This window comes from Protopterus annectens, chromosome 15.part0 (assembly GCF_019279795.1).
Source record: "Protopterus annectens isolate FY-2018-M chromosome 15.part0, PAN1.0, whole genome shotgun sequence".
NCBI lineage: Eukaryota > Metazoa > Chordata > Ceratodontiformes > Protopteridae > Protopterus > Protopterus annectens.
Window position 1 is genome coordinate 24,951,412 of NC_056749.1, and position 13,806 is coordinate 24,965,217.

Genomic DNA, 13,806 nt, shown 5'->3' on the forward strand with positions numbered 1-13,806 from the left:
TAGTGAAGTGGAACATAGAACAAAGTATGCAATATACGCATTACCGCTGCAGAACCATCCCCTACAGTGTCTAAATGGACTGAACTATTAAATAGTGAAGTGGAACATAGAACAAAGTATGCAATATATGAATTACTGCTGCAGAACCATCCCCTACAGTGTCTAAATGGACTGAACTATTAAATAGTGAAGTGGAACATAGAACAAAGTATGCAATATACGCATTACCGCTGCAGAACCATCCCCTACAGTGTCTAAATGGACTGAACAATTAAATAGTGAAGTGGAACATAGAACAAAGTATGCAATATACGCATTACCGCTGCAGAACCATCCCCTACAGTGTCTAAATGGACTGAACTATTAAATAGTGAAGTGGAACACAGAAGAAAGTATGCAATATACGCATTACCGCTGCAGAACCATCCCCTACAGTGTCTAAATGGACTGAACTATTAAATAGTGAAGTGAAACACAGAAGAAAGTATGCAATATATGCATTACCGCTGCAGAACCATCCCCTACAGTGTCTAAATGGACTGAGCTATTAAATAGTGAAGTGGAACATAGAAGAAAGTATGCAATATATGAATTACCGCTGCAGAACCATTCCCTACAGTGTCTAAATGGACCGAGCTATTAAATAGTGAAGTGGAACACAGAAGAAAGTATGCAATATACGAATTACCGCTGCAGAACCATTCCCTACAGTGTCTAAATGGACTGAACTATTAAATAGTGAAGTGGAACATAGAAGAAAGTATGCAATATACGAATTACCGCTGCAGAACCATCCCCTACAGTGTCTAAATGGACTGAACTATTAAATAGTGAAGTGGAACATAGAAGAAAGTATGCAATATATGAATTACTGCTGCAGAACCATCCCCTACAGTGTCTAAATGGACTGAACTATTAAATAGTGAAGTGGAACATAGAACAAAGTATGCAATATACGCATTACCGCTGCAGAACCATCCCCTACAGTGTCTAAATGGACTGAACTATTAAATAGTGAAGTGGAACATAGAACAAAGTATGCAATATACGAATTACCGCTGCAGAACCATCCCCTACAGTGTCTAAATGGACTGAACTATTAAATAGTGAAGTGGAACATAGAACAAAGTATGCAATATACGAATTACCGCTGCAGAACCATCCCCTACAGTGTCTAAATGGACTGAACTATTAAATAGTGAAGTGGAACATAGAAGAAAGTATGTAATTTATGAATTACCACTGCAGAACCATTCCCTACAGTGTCTAAATGGACCGAGCTATTAAATAGTGAAGCCAGTCATGCAACAGAGTAGAACCAGGCAGGCCTCAGGGTCACAGATGGCAAAGTAGCAAGGTAACAACTGGGCAGGCTGAAGAGCACTTGTCAGTAGCTACTAGAAGCACTACAAGAGCCTCTAGCAGAAAAAAACAGCTTTAGGCTATCTCAGTGACAAAAAAGGACAGAGCATCCACCATGATTCAGATTATCTCAGTTTTGCCTTGTGGCCTGGGAGGTGGGGGAGCTACCAGGGAGTGTACTTGAAGGTGGAGGGGTGAGGGCTGACCAGGGAGGGAAAGAGAGAGAGAGCGAGAAAGGAATGACTAGGCTTAGCCTATTTACGTCTTTCTGGAGGTAGGGAAGCCCAAATGGGAAGCATAGGAATAAAAATCAGGGTAAGGCTAATTTGGCCACCTAATAAGATAACACAGCTAGGCTTAAAATGGCCATTTAGGGTAATTAGCCTAGTATTCACTTATAAACCTATGAGACATATATATCTCTGTGAATCAAGCCCATTTCCAGTGGAAACCGGGGATATGCCAGATCATGATAGCTTATATGGAAGGTGGGAGGACTGAGGGGTTAGATCAGCAACATGACCGTTGCATCCTTACCCCATTCGCTGCAGATCTGCTACACAGGGGCTTACATAGATGGGCATGTGGGGATTTAAGACTTAAGATTTACTTTTGGTTTCTACTTGGGTGGGAATGGTACTAAACCTTATACAGCATGAGTAGAGAGTGACACAGAGCTAGACAGGTCCCCAAGGGAGAATAGTAATGAGAGTTATTAATTGTGAGTATGGGGGGGGGTAACACAGTGTTGTACAGGGCCATGAGTGTGTTACTGAAGAGTTACATAACGTGGACTAAAACAAAATGCAAAGAAATGCATAATAGTTTCCTTTGGGAAGTCATCAACTCATATTGACAACACACCCCTGAGAGTTGACCCAGTAGTCAGTGACTTGGGGACACACAGAGACAGTAATCTAGCCTTTGACCATCATGTGTCTACACTAATGAGGAAGTCATTCTATGTTGTGCAACTTATAAACAAAAGTATGTCATCTAAGTCCAAGGAAGTCATTGTTCCACTGTATTCAGCATTCATCAGGCCTATCATTGAGTACAGTGCCTCCTTTGGTATGTACCTAACCAGGCATATCCAACAACTGGCACATCCACAGCAGTTCCTCATTAAAAGAATACAGGGCATAGGTTCATAGGTTCATAAGTAACTGTATCCCTATGTTCTGTCTCCTACAAGTTGTTGAGGGGAGATCTATTTCTGGCATACAAGGCATTGTCAGACCCCACGCTGACGGACCTCCTGCATGTCCACAAAATAAACCGCACCAGAATTACCCATTTTAAAGACTTAAACCTTGTCTGTGATATAGGACCTGGTGGAAAGACAGGTATGTATCCAGGGACTACCCCTTCTCTGAAACAGGCTTCCCATCCATGTGATGCTGAGTTCCTCCCTAACCCAATTTAAATGTAGCTTGGACATTTGGATGTGGAACAGGAAATTCATCTATGGTTTGGCACCTATATCTCTAATGGACACAGGCAACCTGTAAACGGTTCATCTCCCAGGCCCCTGCTTGTTTTTCATCTCCAAAGCCCCTGCTTACACTTATCAAGGTTACCAGAATGTGTCAGAGATTTAGGATGCATGGCTAGGCTTAAAAAGGCTCTTGTAGTCATTAGCCTAGTACACACCTATGAACCTATGAGTAGGAGGTAACATATTTACGTGTCTCATAGATTCATAGGTAGGTACTAGGCTATTGGCCCTAGGGCCTATATAAGCCTAGCCAAAAAAGGTACCCTGGCTTTCGCCACCCAAGAACATTATTTTCCTGTGCCCCTGTTGAGCAGAGCCACAGAGGTGATCCCCGGGGTGAATTTCCTATCTCCCATCCAATCATCAAGGTTTTTCTTGAAGAGTGCTAATGAGGAGCTCTGTTTGACATAGATAGATAGTTTGTTCCAGATATGGGAAGTCTCTGGGACAGGAATCTATCCCTCCAGCATGTTTTGTTTATTGTGGTGACACGGTTTAGGTCCCTAGAGCGTGTAGCTCAAAGAGATTGGGATTTCTTTAAGTGGAGCATGTCCAACAGCTCTGGGTTTGACATAGCTTTGTATGTTAGGCAGAGATCGCCTCTGAGCAGGTGATATGTGACAGAGTAAAGCTGGAGTTTTTTGAGACAGTCTGCGTAGGGCATCTATTTGAGGCTGGTAATGCTCTTTGTGAGGTATTTCTGCACCTTTTCCAGTTGTTGTAGATGTCTTGTGAGGGACATATCAAAAGCGGTGTTGTACTCTATAATGGGTCTAATGAGTGACGAGTAGAGGGGAGCAATGACCTCTTTTTTCCTAGATGAGAAACCTTTTGTGATGAGGTGTGCCACGTAGAAGGATTTCCTAACTACCGTGGCGATATGATTATCAAAGAAGAGACTACTGTCCACCTGTGTCCCAAGGTCTCTTATCACACTTTCGGTGTTAAGTAGACTACCACCTATGTGGTAGTTCATGGGTACAGAGTTTTTACCAAAGGGAATGACAATGCACTTTTTGGCACTGAGCTTGAGGCCATGGCTTTGACACCAGGTATCTGTCTCAGTGAGGCCCTTTTGTAGGATGTCCACATCATTAGGAGTTTCAATTATGGCTCCTAGTTTGCAGTCATCTGGAAACTTCATTAGCCAAAGACCTTCTGTGTTGGCCTGTACTTCAGAAAAGTAGATACCAAAAGGAGAGGAACCAGGACTAAACCATTTGGTACTCCACTTGACACTGGTCTGAGGTCGGATTTGGAGTCTGCTACTTTGCAACCCATCTTGTGACATAGGGATTTACACCTAGTTTAGTGAGTTTATCTATAATTCTAGAGTGGGGGATGGTGTCAAAGGCCTTGGCCAGGTCTAGATAGGCTGTGTGAACCACCTTACCCTCATCTATAGCTTTGGTGACTGCTTCAAAGAAGTCTATCAGGTTTAGGAGACATGATCTGCCTTTTACAAACCTGTACTGGGTGGGGTCCAGAGTTTGGAGATTACTAATGTCTTTGTTTATAAGTTCCATGATGATACGTTCCAAGGCCTTGCAGACCAGGCTCGTTAGGCTAATGGGGCGGTAGTTCCCGGGGTCTGTGGTGGCTCCCCCTTTGTGGAGTGGGATAACCATCGGTGTGCACCATTCAGTGGGCACAGATCCTGAGGTGATGCTATGATTGAACATGGTACTTAGGTGAGGTGCCGGTTCATTCTGTAGTTCATGTAGAAAGCAGCCTGGGATGTTGTCAGGTCCCATGGATACTGTGTTCTTGGCTTTGGAGAGTGCATTTTTTACCTGTGCAGCCATGATTACAGAAACTTTGCATTCTTCCGGTATAGAGATGGGCCCTTTAGGGGGTGAGAGGGGGGCAAAGTTATCACTGAACCTATCTGCCAGGATGTTGGCAATATCAGTTGGTTCTGTATATTTAGTGCCACTATGCTGTAACTCAGAACAGATCTGAGTGTTACCATTGAGATTCTTGACATAGCTATAGAATGCTTTGTCGTTGTCTTTAGAAACAGTGGTGATTTTGTTTTCGTAACTAGCTTTGGTGGATTTTATGAGGGATCTCAGCTTTTTACTGAGGTTGACCAGGGGGTTCCTACAATCATGGGATTTTACTCTTTTTTGCAACAGTTTCTTTCTTCTGTTGTAGAGGTTGTCTATGGCAGGGAACCACCAGATTGGCTTCCTTTTTTTTTTGGAGGATAGTATCTTGGTTCTGTTAGGGATAGCACGATCCATGCACTTGTGTAAGTGCTTATAAAGTGCATTTGTGTAGCATTTTGCAGTCATACCTCTATTGTCTGACTGCATGGGTGTCATGAATTTGTCACTTCTATCTTAAGAAGTGTGAGGTTGACTTTGGAGAAAATTTTTATGGTGGTTTCCCTAATGGGGGATGGGGGTGGGATGTGGATGTCTAGAGTGATTAGCTTGTGGTCGGATCTGACCAACGAGAAATTGACCTCTTGTGTGGAACACAGGTCGACCATGTTGGTAATGACCAGGTCTATTATATTGCTGCCCCTGGTGGGAGTGTGGACAAGTTGATCCAAGGTGTTGGAATTTATGAATTTCAGAAAACATTGAGGAAAAGAGTTGGTACATGAGTAGTTTTCCCAGTTAATGGTGGGGTAATTGAAATTGCCCATTATTAGGGTGTTGGGTTGTACCCTAATATTTTCCAGTGTATCAAGAAATGAGGAGTGGGAATCCTGGGGCATGGTGGGGGATCTGTAGTATGTTACAATTTGGATTGTGGTCTTGCTCCGAGTTAGTTGCATTTGGATAATCTCAGATACATTATTCTGAGCAGCTAGCCTGGAGGTGTGGGTATCCTTAATGAATATGAACACACCTCCACCTTTAGTGTTTCGGTCCAGGTTAGGTGGCCGGAAGGTATGGTATGAATTATAGCCTGGTAATACAAGAGTGCTCTCTGGAGCCTTGAAACCTGGTCTCTGTCACTGCACAGATGTTGATGCTCTCCATTTTAAGGAGTGCCTTGAGTGAATGCATTTTGAGATTTAGACTTCTAGCATTACCCTCAGATTTTGCTTGCTTGTACCTGTTACGGTGGTGAATTTGTCATTTGAACCTTGCCTAAAAAAGGCACTGTAGGGGTGGCAAGAGCCTTAGCCAGTGTCCGGAATCCCAAGGGCTACAGGTGCAGGCCATCTTTGGCAAAGCATTGTGGTCTGTCGATCATGTCATCCCAGGCAGACAGATACTGGATCCCCTTAGAATGACACCCGAAGCTTAGCCAATTGTTGAAGTCAGTCATTTTGTCCTTGTACTGTGGTATCATTCTGGGTGATGGCAGGATGTTACTCAGGGCTGGGGTCATACCTGCCTGGGCTGCAAGATCGGAGAGCTCCTCCATGTCTCTTTTCATGTAGTCCAGGGAGGTACATCTCAGGTCATTCACACCAACATGGACAATGACAGAGTCATATTTGTACTTGTTGTGGAGTGACCTGAGTGCGTGCATGGTGGATCCTGGCACCGACAGGCAGCTGACAGTAACTTTCTCCTTATTTAGCCTGGTGAGTGGAATATCAATGTGCCTGACTATAGAGTCACCTATGACTACAGTGTTGGGTATGTTATGCCTTATGGACTGTGGTTACGTGGCACACTGAATTAGTTTGCTATGTGTCATTTGGGTTGTGTTTGCGGGTGGAGGTTGATTGTGTTTCTACTTTATAGGTCTCTGTTGCTTGAGCAGATTTTTATTGAGAGCCTCCATGAATGTACGTGTGTGTTTTGTGTTTCTGTGTATGTTTTGAGGGACTTTGTGATGAGTGTGGTGTGGTGCAAGTGTTTGTCTTCTCTTGACTATCTAGTCCAGTCTTGGGTGAAGAGAGTTTTGCTTCCAGTTTGGCTATATAAGTGCATCTCTCCCAGGTTATAGTGTTGGGTGGTAGGAGGAGAGGGTTGTCTATGTACATGAGGCAATTGCTGCATTGCCCCAAGATGCCCAGATTCATCAGTTAGACAGGAGAAAACACCGGGAGCTGACCCTTAGACATGCCTGGATAGGTGCTTATTTAATAAGTACTAAAAACTGTTTTCTTCTAGACAAGTGAGGAAAGTTAGGTGTTGTAGTAATTTGTAGCTTATTTAGTGCTTACGAGTTCTAAACAAGTGCTGAGCTAAAAAAAAACAGATTTGAGTGCTAAAACTAAAAAACTGGCTAGTTCTAAGGGAAAATTTGAAGAGCAGATTTTATGGTGCTGGAAATCATTTAACCCTAGATAAGCAGCAATGCATAAAGTGTATTTTTTTTTATTATAACAGTAACAAATGAGCAAACTGATTTAACAAATTAACCAATTAAAAGCTAGAAACTGAGCCCCGTTCCAGCAGTCTTCGATCAGAAAAGTTCTAACTGCACACTCCTGCCACTAGGCTGCAGGGGAACCTTCTCCAAAAAAAGATGGTCTGGATTATTGCTCATGTTAGACAAACAAAGCTAGATTCAGCTGGTCTGAATTTAGTCTGTCCTACAGCAAACGAGGCATACCAATTTCAGAAGGAAACAGTTCAAATAAGCAAGCACAATAAGCCTTTAACCAGAAACTCCCAGCTCAGAAGGGCAGAATCTACTCTCTCCTCCCACAAGAGTGCAGACCACACCTTCTTAATGTGAAATAACTGGCCCGAATCCCAAGTGCTTAAACCAGAACTAATACACTTTTAGAATAACAAGTGATGAGAAGAGAATTTATGCACCACCAAGCTGAAACGCTGTATTGTAATAATCTCCACAAATAACAGCGTGTTAGGCGTATATATGTATTTCTTGAAACAAATTATAAATTCCAAGATCTTTCAGAAATATAGTGAAACAGCAAGTCTGTTTAGCAATTAAGTCAGCACTTACTTCATAGAGTTCTCATCAGCTGTGCTAACTTACTTTCAATCTTAAGTTATAGTCTTGGTTAGCAGTTCCCTTAAAAATTCAGGATTGATGCCAAGTTAGCAAATGCTTTCAAACTGTAAACTGAAGCCCTTTTTCATTAGTCCAAGTCTCATTAAAACCACAAAAAATGTATTTCACAGTTTAAAACAACAGTTACTTCCACAGGGCTCTCATCAGCTATGCTGACCTGCTCTCAGTTCACAATAATAAGTTCTGAATAATAGTTTTCTTTAAAAGCTTTAAAATGAATCCCAAACTAAAAAGCTCGCGCTCGTGAGCTTATTTAGTAAAACACACACAAAAAGTGCTTTTGGCTGTTAGCCTTCTTCATTTCGATGTTTTAGAATAACACACACTAAGCCTTCAATCAGCAACTCCCAACTTAAGAGGTTGCAAGCTACCTGTCCTGCCACAACAGTGCAGTCCACAAACCTTCTTAATGTAAAACAACTGGTCTGAAGCCCAAGTGCTTCAACCAAAGGCTTAGAATAACAGTTACAATTTAATCAGACTACTAACAAGCAGTAATATATGCAGCAGAATAAATGCAGTTAAGTACTTTTAAGAACAGGCGGCAAAAGCAAAATAAAGCAATAAAGTATGAAGAAACACAAATACAGTAAAAGCAGATGAATAAAGTACATTTTTATATAATAATAGAAAACGAGCAAACTGATTAAAACAAATTACCTAATTAACCAGTAAAACCAGTAAAAAAAATCAAAACTGAGCCCTGTTCCAGCAGTCTTCAATAAGACAAGTTCTAACTGCACACTCCTGCCACTAGGGTGTAGGGGAACTTTCTCAAAAAAAGATGGCCTGGATTAGTGCCCAAGTTATACAAACAAAGCTAGATTCAGCAAGCCTGAATTTAGTCTATGCTACAGCAAACAAGGTGCACCAATATCAGAAAAACAGTTCAAATAAGCAGGCACAACAATCCTTTAACCAGAAATTCACATCTCAGAAGGGCAGAATCTAACCTCTCCTCCCACAAGAGTGCAGACCACAAACCTTCTTAATGAAAAATAACTGGCCTGAAGCCCAAGTGCTTAAACCAGAACTAATACACTTTTAGAATAACAGACACTGAGCCTTCAATCAGCAATTCCCAACTTAGAAGGATGTAAGCTACCTGTCCTGCCACAACAGTGCAGACCACAAACCTTCTTAATGTAAAACAACTGGTCTGAAGCCCAAGTGCTTAAACCAAAAGGCTTAGAATAACAGTTACAATTTAATCAGGCTACTACCAAGCAGTGATAAATGCAGCAGAATAAATACAGTTGAGACAGTTTAGCCTATGGGGTTAATGCTATGAACTAATATCAGGCTTCATCTGGTACTCCTGAGTTTCCATCCCATTATCTATACTTGCAATGTCCATGATTTAAAACTGTATAGCTCATCAGATGAGGAACTGAAAGTACAACTGCAAGGTGTCATAACTTTTTCAGATTATATAAGAATGTCATTTGGTCTTGATAAATGTGCAAAAGCAACCTTTACAGCAGGAAAACTGCAGCACCAGGAAAACATCAGTTTGGGACAGGAATGTGATGTAAAACTTGAGCAAGAAGGAGTATATAAATATTTGGAAATTGCTGAAGGATTAACAACAAAACATGAACAAACGTGAATAAAATCTAGAAAGGAATTAGGTTCTTTAGAAGACTTAAATTAATCTTGAAAACAGTGTTGACATCTAGGAACAAAATCCAAGGTATAAACTAATTTGCTCTTCCTGTCTTAACTTACAGTTTTAGAGTAAACTGACTGGCTCCAAAACGTGTTGGACAGATTAGATAAGAAAACAGGAAGGATGCTTCATGCTCATCAAATGATTTATAAAAATCAGTGCATACCAAGATTATATATTCCCCATTCCGAAGGAGGGATGGGCCTCATTTTAATTGATTACATGTATAGATCTGCAATCATGGGACTCCACACATATCTACTGACCTCACAAGACCCAAAAGTAGTGAAAGTTTTGAAACATGAAGAGAATAATTCTAAGATGACTTCTCTGCTTAATCTAGCAGAAGCATTATTGGCATCAAGCAGAAATGGAAATCAAACCAGAATGTGCCAAAAAAGAAATAATATAAGGGGAAGGACCAGCTGTGAAGGAAAGAAATGTGGAAAATGCATAAATATACTAGCAAGTATAGAAGACTTCAGGAAGAACCTCATGCTCATCAGGAATGAATGCAGGAATGGCTAAGGAGAGGCAAATTCAAACCAAAAGATGAAAGGTTAATATCGGAGGCCCAAGATACTGGGCTATGTACACGCTAGTTTACAAAGTCCATTGAACATGTGGAGGAAACAGACAAATGTAGGTTTTGTAAAACCAACGTGGAAACGGTTGCAAACTTCATTGCTGGTTGTGACATACTAATGGCAGAAGGACTGAATACTGAAAGTCATAATAATGTGGCAAGAGTGTTACACTGGGGAATGTGCAAACATTATGGTACTGAAGTGGCTGAAAAACACTGGAAATTATCACAGAGCATCACAGAAAATGATGGCTTGCATCACATGGAATCATCCATTGCCAACAGTTCAAAAGACAGATGCTAGAAAACCAGATATAGTGGTCCATGAAAATAAGGCAAAAGTAGCATTGCTGATTGAAATCACCATACCCAGCGACTACAGTATCTTGCATACAGAGATACACAAAGTCATAAAATATCAGGATTTGCAGGCAGAAATGAGAGCAACATGGGAGAAAGATACCCAGACAGTTCCAATAGTAGTAGGAGCAAAGGATCTTATAAAAAAAATCTACAATCGTCTTTAGATATGTTACCAATACATGTAACCCCATGCGAATTGCAGAAGGCGTCATTGCTGGACAAATTGTGGGTGCTTTGAAGTGCACTTTTGGCTGACATCAAAGACTGAAATAATACTGATTTCATCAACTTTAATTGTACTTTGACTTAGGAATAGGGTCCATTCCCATCATGGTATTAGAAACCCAAAAGACTTGGAGAAATTAAAAAAGCAATCTTTATGACTTTGACTAAGTCACAGCATAGGTCTGGGCAGTCCACCGATGGAAAGTAGCACTGAAGATTTCACATTTTGACTAGGACAAAGAAATTTACACAGTGAAAATTAAAGTAGAAGATGTGCCCAGGTACCTGGGAAATAGTGGCACTCGTGTTTGGGGCAGCATAGTAATAAAGAGCTATTTTCAAGGACCATCAGTAAGTTATATGCCATGATCTGGGATACCTCAGGTCTATACTAATTCCAGAGAGAGAGAGAGGAGGAAAGGTACAGAAAGACAGTGAGGGTTACTGTGTAAGTAGTTGTCATGGCAGAGTCAAGTTTTAAGGCATACCACAGAGGGGGACCACACCAGTAGAAATCTAAAACTTTTTTTCCATGAAAATTTTGTGCTCATAGACGTCTGATGTTCTTCATGTTTTACTGTTGCAGTCATCACATTTGGATTATCTCTATGAGGGTAGCCCTCAGTTGGCCCGAATACCAGAGGCTTAGTATTTCTGCGTCAGTTGCTGTCGCTTCAGGATTGATGTCAGGTCATCAGTAATATAAAGTAAGGCAGCCGACACCATTACTTCAGTCTTTCTTGCCGAGGAGCCCGAAGCAGAAGCAGTTTGCACGAATGCCGGTTGGCCACTACCTGAGTTTTCATTTTCTGACCTGAAGTTGAAGTCTTCTAAAGCCAAGTACCCCATTGGGGATCCTTTTTTCTTGCTCTAACCCATGTCAGAAAGATTTAACAATTGTCTCGCCTGTGGAAAGCAAATACTACACCGAGACTTTCATTCTTACTGCGTCACTTGCTTAAGCCCAGACCAAAATGTCCCCTGCTGTCGCTTTTGTGCCTTGTTCAATGCCAGAAGTATACATTGTCGGGCCCTTATTGTAGCTAGATATTTTCGCTTACAGTCCTCGATTTCTGATATGGCTTTGGTAAGCCATCCGACAGCAGATCTTCCGAAAAAATGTAAGGATAAAGACAGAGATAGACCGCACAGGTCCAAACCTACCAACGGCACTTCCATTAAGCTAGTCGTCAGTTCTCCGGTCCTCAGTGAGGCGCTTTTGCAGCCTCTGATGCCCACTTCTGTGGATTCACAGGCCACTACTGAGACCCTTTCGGAGTCTGTTATGCCACAAACCTCATTGACTAAGGATCCTGCAGTTTTCTCTACCTTGGATGGGTCCAGAGCTGCTGAGCAGGCACTGGCTTCCAAGGAAGTACTTTGCACTACCGATTCTCGACACAAAAACTACTGAGTTTCTAAGGCGCAGGGTACAAACTACACCCAAGAAACCAACGACCCCCATCTCAGGCACCTGCTTCCTTGCCTCAGTCTCAAATGCTTAAAATGGTGGGAAGACCTTATAATGTTGATCAGGGGAAACCAAGCTACCCCTTCCAAAAGAAAGAGATTTGTCCCCAGTAATTTTATCTGAACAGGAGTCCGATGACTCCAATGCCTCTCAATATGAAGACATGCAACCCCTCTCTGCTTATGAGGATTCTGATGCAGAGGAATCCATTCCTTCAGCCTCTCCACCCAAGGATTTCTCCTTTGGGGAAACCCTTCATACTTTAAGGGAGCATTTCCAATGGGAATGTCAGGACTACTCTCAGTCTAAAAAGAGACTCGGGAAATTTTTAGATCTGCCACAGCACAGACCCTTGGCCATTCCTCCTGTCCTGAATAATGTTTTCATGGAATCTAGTTTGACTCCTGATACCCGCCCTCCTGCTCCCAGGAAACCTGACAGATATTACAGAGTCCGTGACTCTCACAAATTTCTTTTTAAAAGTCCTACTGCTGACCCTGAGGTTATCTTCTACTGCTAACCCTGAAGTTATCTCCCAAGGGCCTAAAGGAATTAAAGCAACTTCTGCTAAGAATCCCACCCCCTCAGATAGGGATTCCCGAGCTTTAGACAAATGGGGTAAAAAAGTATAAACCTCTGCTACTTTTGCTATCAGGGCACTAAAGTGTCAGTTCCATATGCTAAAATTTCAGCACCATACCCTGGATCTCCTCAAACAAAAAAATGTCTTCCTTTCCTGCTTGTGCAGAATCTAAAGAGTTACAAGAGTTAATGCATTCTGCAAGTCAAGTAACTAAGCACACCTTACACTGTGGTTTTGATGCCCTAGAAGCATCTTGCAGGGCAGCAGTTACTGGTTCTGTCCTTAGAAGGCATGCTTGGCTTAAGGAACAGCCCTTGCCAGACCATGTCAAATCTAAACTATTGGATGCACCCTTGCACAAAGACAACTTATTTGGCACCAAGGTAGAGGAGGTCTTAAAAAAGATGGAAGAAAAAGCTAAATCTATACACACATTTAAGGATTTCCTGCAGGTCCAGCCACCCAGGTTCAGTAGGCATTGCCCCTCCAAGCACTGGTCCTTTCCTGCCCCCTCCAGGTCAGTTCAGCCCAGACCCTGGGGAAGCAGACCCCCAGACAACAGCCACAGGGAATGCAGAGATCAAAGCAATGGGGTACCTCCACTTCTAAACCAGGGAGTGCAAAGCCACCCTCTCATGGTAAGAACTCACAATGACTCGCCACTTCCACCCTCTCCCACTGCCCACCTGCACTTGCCCCTGGGAGGAAAACTCTCCTTCCACACAAGCACCTGGGCCACCATTACCAATGACCACTGGGTCCTCAACATAGTGTCCCAGGGATACAAATTGTCTTTACACACTCTACCTACAAAAGGGTTCCCCGATCTTCCTCTAAACCAGTGAGCAGAGGCCAAAAAGCAAGTCTGTTCCCTGCTCTCTATGAGGGCAATAGAGCTCGTTCCTGCTGAACAGATAGGCTAAGGTTTGTACTCCAGGCTCTTCCTGGTACCCAGAAAAAGGGCACCTGGCACCCCATACTCGATCTACAAATTCTAAACACCTTCCTGGTGATACCAAAATTCAAAATGCTCACCCTCCAGCAACTACTACCTATGCTCTCCAAGGATGCTTGACTAGCCACCCTAGAC

General features: G+C 42.3%; 1 protein-coding gene across 1 annotated transcript in view; it reads left to right on the forward strand.

The window, feature by feature from the left end:
- The window catches only part of LOC122790010 (interleukin-12 receptor subunit beta-2-like), a 1,182,445-nt gene that overhangs the window by 701,332 nt on the left and 467,307 nt on the right, over nt 1-13,806 (forward strand). The window lies entirely within an intron of this gene.